The sequence below is a fragment of the Tasmannia lanceolata genome, unplaced genomic scaffold (assembly GCF_043159265.1).
Source record: "Tasmannia lanceolata isolate RefF3 unplaced genomic scaffold, GAP_Taslan_0.1 ptg000003l, whole genome shotgun sequence".
Classification (NCBI taxonomy): domain Eukaryota; kingdom Viridiplantae; phylum Streptophyta; class Magnoliopsida; order Canellales; family Winteraceae; genus Tasmannia; species Tasmannia lanceolata.
In genome coordinates this window covers 11262728-11271602 of record NW_027518680.1, presented here as the reverse complement: position 1 = coordinate 11271602, position 8875 = coordinate 11262728, and the positions used below count along the sequence as shown (strand labels likewise).

Here is an 8875-nt window from a genome sequence, read left to right as displayed (position 1 = left end):
ACCTATCAAATCATACCACTGACCTTCATGGGTATTTTGGTGATTTTGCTAAGTAATTTTCATCTTTTTATATAAAAGGAAATTTTGGTCTTTTATGATTAAAAAAATCATGGGCATTTTGGTCACAAATTGATGGCTTGACCTGATTTGCAAAATTCACTCAAAGGTGGTGACTCTATTTGCAAATTGTGAAACTACAAGACTGTTTTGCAAATAAAGCAAAGTAGAGGACTTCTTTTGTAAAAACCCCTAAAATTTATACACCAACTAATTATAGAAAAACACTGAAACTCTCCATATATCATTTCTCTTTCATTCCAACAGTAAAAAATTTGGGGGCTTAGCTTGGCAATTTGGCAGAAAGTCAGTCACCACTGACTTTTGCATGAGAGGACAGACACAGGGTCACCCGGATTTTTTACATACTAGTAAAAGATGCACGTGCAAATGCACGTGCGGCGACTAAGATATTTTACAGCATGGTTTACTTTTCACATGTTTATGATTTCTCAAGCCTTCAAATATGTATTTTCACAGATATTATGTCAATATATTCAATTTCAGGGCTCATTTTGTGCCATACAAAACATTCTTTATCCCATCGAAAGCAATCTATTCAAAACCATGGGTTGTTTTTTTGCTTAAAGCCTGCTAAAAACCGTAGTGGACTGTTGATAGGTATTAGAAAACAGATTATAATCATAAATAATAGTGAAGCCACAAAAATTAAACCTACAAAACTTTGATAAAACATGATTTTCAAGTACTGATCTCATCCATTAAAACCCAGTTGCTGCTTTAGCAGCTATGGTACCTCACAAACAACTAATCATCAGATAACCAGCTGCCAGAAACTACAACAAATTTGGAGGGGTTCAAATACAATAAATCTCCCTCACAAGTTTTAGGAGTCCCTTGAGCATCTCCTTTGCAACCCTACCAAACTTCCAATTATTCCTTTGCTTCACAGCCCACCTCAAGTTCTTCTTTGCTGCAAAATACTCACCAACCAAACTTCCAACCATTGCTCTGCTTCACAGCCTACCTCATGTTCTTCTTTGCTCTTATTATTAGCAGACAATTGAAGGGACAGGTGGTTAGGTACAGCACTTGAAATAACCTGATTTTGTAACTTGCTCAACGTGAATTGGTTTTGGCTGCAAATTCTGCAAATGTGGTAAGTGGCTTGAGCTTCTTGTCTTGCATAGCCTTCAACCGACTTTCATATAAAATCTATGATTTGGCTGACACACTTTGAATTTATTGCGACACACTTGTCGTGTCATGTCCGATGCGATACCCGTGTCGACACTCTTTTAGACACTTAAGTGTACTGCTAGAAGTGTTAGTAACTTTATATATATGCATATGTATGAGCGTGACATTATTTCTAGATTTTTAGGGGTTGCCATGTTAGGTACCTCTTATCAATGTCGAAACTCGGCACACGAATCCATGTCCACAAATCATGATTACATGTACTCTCTATTTTAGGCGTGTCTCTGTTTCTAATTTTGGGAGTTCATCGTGTCCGACACTCTCTGTCACTCGTGTCCGTCTCCACAAATCATAGTATAAAATCCAATATAGATGTATTGCCTGAATAGTTTGTAAAAGAGTTCAAAATTTAAAATGCCTTGAGATAATTTAACCTCCTGTGTATCTATGCTATTAAACATTTCTCATCAGAAAATGTTTCACTTTCAGTTTCTTTTATAACAAATAAATCCATCAGATTGTCTTGGCTGAATAGTCTTTAAAATGTTCAAGTTTTCTATTAGATAGTTTTAAAATGTCAAAGATTTCAGACAATCAGGCACCTTTATTCTTATAAGAAGAACTATCACTCTTTTGTTTTCATTCAATTTTATATAGAATTTAGAAATTTGGACATGCAGGTAGTGCCTAAAAAACATGGGGAAATAAAATGCAACTCATGGAAGGAATTAAACTATGTGCACTATTTTGTTCTTAACATTTTTTCTTGAAAGTACATAAATTTCATATTCGCTTTTTGAATGATGCATAAACACATTTGCTTTTCAATAGAAAACTGATTTCATTTTGCGTGGTGCAATGTAAAGATATTATTCTCAGATCACAGTCCTTTGTTTGCATGTGCTCGTAACTAATGTAAGGAACTGGCTTTGCTGATGATAAAATACTCCACAAAAGTATTTTATCTTTTGTTTTTTATTTATTTATTTTGATTTTTTGTTGCAATTAGGATGTAGTTCGTTGACAATGACCTGAGATATGTAAGTAAGGTGGGTATCCAAGGCTCTGTTTCCTGAGATATGCAAGTTTATTTATGAGCATAAATCTGATTTCATAACAGTCGATTAGAAAATTCCGCTTTAGTAATGCTAACAGCAGCAGCAACGAATCTAAAAACTTTCCTTGGGAATGATTCCCTATAATAATGCTATTATAATCTTTCATTTCCTTTAAATAAAATAATGTTAAACCTACAGAATTATAGATAAATATGAATTAAAAGAAGCTGCAGTCACTGAATATTTATAAAACAAGATGAAAGCTCTAATAGGAAGGCTATAAATCTAAAAGATTACCCATCATGAAGCATTTGGAAGTTGGAACTGCCATTAACATTTAAATCCAATGGAATTTTTAAACAGAAGAGATATCAATAACTAAGAGAAAGACCATCTGCAACAAAGAAATAAAGCTTATTTTTCTTGAAAACACAATTGTATGTGCACCACCGGCCTTTGCAATTGAAGGTATTCTTCAATTGCACCTTCTTGTCCAACTTTGTTTCTTCGAAGAATATACAGCTACAGCATAACCACCAAACATTGATGCAACTCATACAAAGAGTATTTCCAAACAAATTATAGTGACCTCTTCAAGAGCATGTACACTGACTGTAGCTTGAGGTGAGCTGCAATCTAGGCACTTGTTAGAGTAACTGGACTTCATAAAAGAAATGATTGATCAGCCTACACAGATATGGTTGCGCGGTTGATAGAAAGTGATACATGAACATAAGACAAATCTGGAGAGTAACTCCTGAGACTCATTTATTGCTAACGAATGATTGGAGTCCCTTAAGAATTTTCTGGATATAAAACTCCCAACAAAGTCGAATCAAGATCAGATGGTGGGTGCTGTCTACAGACCAAATTTCGGGTTGGCTAACTTGCCATCTATTTTTTTCCTCACCTGCAATGGTTATTTGACCCCTTAACAATTAAAATGATGTCCATCAGTGAAGCATACTTCCCTTGTTTTACGAGCAAATTTAATTTCCTTATTGGTTGGATTCTCTGTCAAATCATCCAAGCATTCTATGAGAAAGTGAGCAAATATCTGTCTTGTTAATCACTACCCCAAGCCCAACACACACTTTCTTGTTAATCACCACCCCAAGCCAAGCACACAGTCTACGGTGAGGGAGTTTGACTCGTTACCTTACTCCTTGAAACGCCATATATGTCGTATAACTGTATTTTATTTGGAGATTTTTTAGCACACAAATAAAAAAAGGGGGGAAACCTAATAAAGGAACATGTATATTAAAATTAGGCTTGAAACCCAAGTCTGTTTGTCCTATATGTGAAGAAGTGATGCAACTGAAATAAGACAAATGATGCAACTGAAATAAGACAAATTGATGGTGGATGCACGCCTATATTCATATACATTTTGTGAGGGAAAGCACGAATATCCAATGTGGAATGTAGAAATGACATTTTCTCAATTCAGCATACATAAATTAGGAAAGCTTTTTTTTAAAAATGAATTAGGAAATCTTTTATAGCCTTTGTTTTTCACTTTTTATATACTATAAATCATTCTATATCTTGATGTGGATAAACTAATTACAATGATGAAAAATATACTGAAAGGGAGTGCTGCAACGTCTATCTTTATTGACTCAAGCTATTCAAGAATTCAACATTTGAAGCCTTTAATAAAAAGAATCCAACCTTTGAAACTACAAAAACAATAATTTAATGTGTAAGAAGGTACCATATATATGAAATTATTGCATACCAAGCTAAAGTTCATGTAATTAGTTCTTGGAGAACCAATCGTACACGCAGAAGATTACTGAAATTTGATCTACCCCTTTGGGAAAATGATTGATCACACCCATGTGATTTCAGAGAAATTAAAACATGAGTTCACTCAGCATAACAAAGAGGCCCGTCAATCATAAGAGTTTATTCTCCGGAAAAGTAAGCATAGAAACTGAAACCTATTGAGGATATGGAAAATCAACAATAGTCGGTTTTGTTCTGACATAATTTCATAAAAAAAGAAACAAGAAAGAACGAAACAACAGAGCTTACTTCATGGTGCTAAGGATTTTCCAAACCATTCGTCTACGACACCAAAGTACTGCAACAACAGCAAAAAAATTTAACTACAATTTCAACATAAATTAGATACATCATCAGGAAATTTTGATACACGACTTCCAAAGGAAACTACAATTTCAACTTTATTCTAAAATCCCTACATTAGGGGAAAAAAAGATTCTTGGTACCCAGTATAAGAATAAAAGCCACAACCATTGATAAAAACTAAGACATGATTTATAGGGAAGCAAGAGTACTTAAGAACAAATAAATACGAGAAAAACCCAAACCAATTGTAATCTAAACCTCACCCTAAAATCTTGGAAAAAAGACATAAAAAACCCCAATAAGAGAACCAGTAGCAAGCAAACTTAGCTTTATGAAGCAGGAGAAAAAAAAAGGAAGTGTATCTGTATGTATCGAGAGAAAAAGTACATTGTTCATCAACCACGTCTGTAAGCTAGTAAACAAAAATCTTAAACCCCTCATGGAAGGCAAAACAATTCAATTGCAGAATAAAATGATACAGTCCAACTACATAACTTAAAAATTAATGCACTTCCTATCAATCAATTGCAGTATAATATGCTACAATATATCAAATTCCACTCCTTCCTCCGCAAGTCTCACCTCCTCCCTCCTCCTCGGCTCCTACCTCACAAACATTTTGTCAACTAAATATCAGGAGGGAGAAAACAACATTTATAGAAAATCTCAAAGATAAATATATGCAACTCGTTCGTACAAACTATAGTGTAAGAATCTTAAAATTGTCTTTTGCCATTCAAAAAAAAAATGATACAATTGCAATTAAAAAATTGTTCTCCTCATTAAAAGATCAACACAGATTTCCATTCCCATTTCATCTCTGATTCTCTTACTGTTGCAGAGAGACTTGACTCACCTTGATGTTTACACTGAAAGTTCCAGATTGGAGAGATGGAGCGGCATCGGCACAAGAAGAAGAAAAAAAATAATTCCACTTAATCATCTGCATAGAAAGAAATTCAAAACAGAGATAAAATTAGGTTAGGAAAAAGAAAGAAAAAACAGAACAAAAAAGAGAAGGGAAGCACCCCAATTCAAAAATTGGCCCATGTTGCAAATGCCAAGTAGATCAGGTGGTGTACACGGAATGCCCGGCATTCAAAAACCATACGGTGATGGAAGAGAGAGCCTGAGAAGCTAAACACCTACGAAGATGGAGGAGAGCTCGAGAGGAAGAACTATACACACGTGGGTGGAGGTTTTTGTTAAAAACCCCATTTGTAATTCAATGCGAATATTCTGCTAATGCGGAGAAACCCCCTATGTGGGGGCACGTGTTCTGTTTGCGGAGAAACATAAGGAAAGCACAGAAAACAATAACAGGATTCGTGACATGGGGAGAGTACAGCTGGCGGGATTTCTATCCAAATGCGAAATGGCGTAAATGCCCTTTTGAAATCGGACATATAAGGAAGATTTAGGAAAACACATTCGGGGATACAGACGGAAATAGGAAGGGGCAAATCACGAGACGAATTTACGTTATGCTAGAATTTTGGACGCATATAGAGGGGCAAAGGAGGATGCTGATATGACGAGAATGCCCTGAAAAAATGGGACCTATTTGGGAGTTTTACAAAAAGATAGGCAGGACATGGATGGAATTTTGACAAAACATGGTTGACGAACTTTCGTTGGTCTAGGCATTTAGAATAGTAAGGATAAGGATTTTCTGTTATTTTCCCCTTTTTTATGCCGACATAGCTAGGATGATCCAAACCGTCCATGTCATGGGTTGGGACTTGGGGACCAAGCTTCTCCCACTAGGTCCCACATTTGAATGATCTAAACCGTCCATTTGATAAGCCTTACTTTAAATCTGAGGTGGCTGTTCTCCGGTGAAAAAGTCAGCCGCAAAATGGCTTTTCGCGAAGTTCCCTAGCAAATCAAAAAATTTGACTCAAGACAAATGATACTTTGGAATAGCAGAAGGGATGGATAAAATAAAAAAGAGAGTTGTTTCGAGAGTGCACTCAATAGCATCATCACCGGATTTCAGCAATGCCTCTGCCTCTGAATTTGAATTTCGCAACTGCTAAACTTGCGATTGTAATTATCGCTGCCCTTGTGCTTGTCGTCGTCACCGGCATCCTGATATTCTGCAAGAGAAGGCAAGGCACTCTCCGCCTATCGCCACCACCAGACAAAGGTGAGAAAGGGCGAAAAAATTAGGTCCGTTTAAGATTATGACAATAGATTGAGAGTGCCAAACCTATTATTGGACTCAAAATTATGTGAGGAATGAGATTCACAGGTGCCCTTATAGAAAAAAGGCTAAAGGGTACCCTGGTTGGTCAATTTCCTGAATTTCTGTGCTATCTTAAATGGTAATTGACCAATTGGGGCGCCCTTTACCCCCTTTTTCTGCAAGAGCGCCTGTGAGTTTAGAATACCTCAAATTATGTTTAAAATTGAGTCCGATAATCGGTTTAGCACTCACAATCTGTTGTCATAATCTTAAACGAACAAGGCCTTAGAGTTGGAACTTGGATCGGGTCAGGTTGATCTTTTGCTAATAAATGAATTGGAATCACCCCAAACTCGACCCAAATTTATGGCAAAAGATCAACCCAAATTCCAAAAAAATCGACCCATTGCACTCCTAGAAAAAATATATCCATAGAAATGGCAACTCAACATGCATGATCTATTTATGTAGTTTCATGATCTATTTATGTAGTTGCTTAAAGAAAAACATGGATTTCAACATTTTAAGTACTATTGTAGAAGAATTCTACAAAATTCTTTTCATATGCTTGTACCTCGGTGAGAAAGGATTCTTTTGTTATACAAATAAATAAATTAAAGGAGATGACATGATTCTTTTGTTATAAAATAAATAAATAAAAGTGATGACGTGATTCTTTGGGTTTACAAAGCATGTATTAAAAGGGAATAAAAGATCCTCAATTACTAAAAAAGTAAAAATAGAAACCTTGTTTTTACCAGTTTATTGGTAGATCTGGAAAATGGGATGGAGAAGGAAACCTAATATTTCTAAATTAGTTTGACGTTTGTGGTAGAATTGAAAACTCGGCTTCACTGGGTTAAGTTGAGTCACTTCGAATGAGTGACTGTGACTCGAGCACATATTTTTCTGTTTTTTGGTGCGTAGGTAAGCTGGGATTGAAGTACATTTTCTTATTGATAAAGAGATAATTTTTTATATATTTGTTTTTTCTTACTTTTAAAATCATTGATATTTCAGGGTCCAGCATTCTAGGTCATTTTATACTAGTGGAAAAGTTGTAGGTTCAAAACTTGGTAAGGTTTATAAACGAGTCCACTCAGACGAGTTTGGAGTTGACTCGGAGTGTTTTAGATTATTAAGGGTCTGGTTAGGAGTTTTTTATAGCTATTGTTTCATGTCGGTCGCAAGAAATCTGCTATTCAATTATTTTTCTCAGGGCCAAAGATTAAACTATCTAAAGCACACATTTTTTAGTCTCACCAAAATGTGAAGGCATTTCGCCGTACAGACACGAAACAACCTTTTTTTTATACGGGATTTCCTAGTGACTTTCGTAGAAAGGCATTTTGTGGCTGGTTGTTGCATAAGAGAGCAACCATGCAGGCTCACTTTTCAGTAGATTTTCTCATATTCATTTAATTCATATGAGGTGGCTGCTCTCTCATGCAATAGCCAAGCCGCAGAATGCCTTTGTACGAAAGTCACTACCAAATCCCTTTTCATAAAGTTTGATTTTCAATTGGTTATTATTGGAAGGAGAAGAGATCGGGCAAGATATGTGATGCTGGCCAGGAAAAGGAAAAAGAGAAGAAAGAGAAGAAAATGAAAAGACTGAGAGGAAAAGAACAGTAGAAGGACAAGAGAGAACAGAAAGAAGAGAAGGGAAGAAGAGGGGAGAAATTTTCAATCAAAATTATTCCAAAAACTATTTCTCCAATGCCTATATATATCGGAAAAGTGTTGCTACTCGGTCTTGTAGCTAAGCTTATCTACTCGGTCGGGTTAAATACAGTGGGGGCCCACATTGTTTGGGTGATCCAAACCATTTATTGGAAAGCCCCTTACCTAGATAGGGTGTCAACAAAAAATCAGCTCCATAGGATTATCCTAACTCATCCAACAGTGGAAGGAAAAATGGGAAAAAATGGACAGACACAGTTTGTCCACAAATCTGCCCATTTTTCCCTCCACTGTTGGAGGGGTTAGGATCATCCTATGGGTCTGATTTTTTGTGGACACCCTATCTAGGTAAGGGGCTTTCAAATGAATGAATGGTTTGGATCACCCAAACAATGTGGGCGCCCACTATATTTAACCCGACCGAGTAGATAAGCTTAGCTACAAGATGGAGTAGCAACACTTTTCTTATATATATATATATATATATATATATATATATATATATATATATATATATATATATATATATATATATATATATATATATATATATATATATATATATATTCTAGTAAAAAAGCTCGTGCATCAGCCGACAAAGAACTGTACTGACCACATCATAGGTTGA

General features: G+C 35.7%; 1 long non-coding RNA gene across 2 annotated transcripts; it reads right to left on the bottom strand.

Annotated features, from left to right (window-relative positions):
- Positions 1–786: 786 nt before the first annotated feature.
- On the bottom strand, positions 787–5620 carry LOC143861231 (uncharacterized). Of its 2 annotated transcripts, none has more exons than XR_013239943.1 (4): positions 5405–5620; positions 5233–5319; positions 4320–4368; positions 787–1166 (listed from the first exon to the last, which is right to left on the bottom strand). It is a non-coding gene; the product is annotated as an uncharacterized LOC143861231 (long non-coding RNA). The 2 variants fall into 2 exon arrangements; XR_013239942.1 differs by lacking the exon at positions 787–1166 and adding an exon at positions 2396–3467.
- Positions 5621–8875: the final 3255 nt, after the last annotated feature.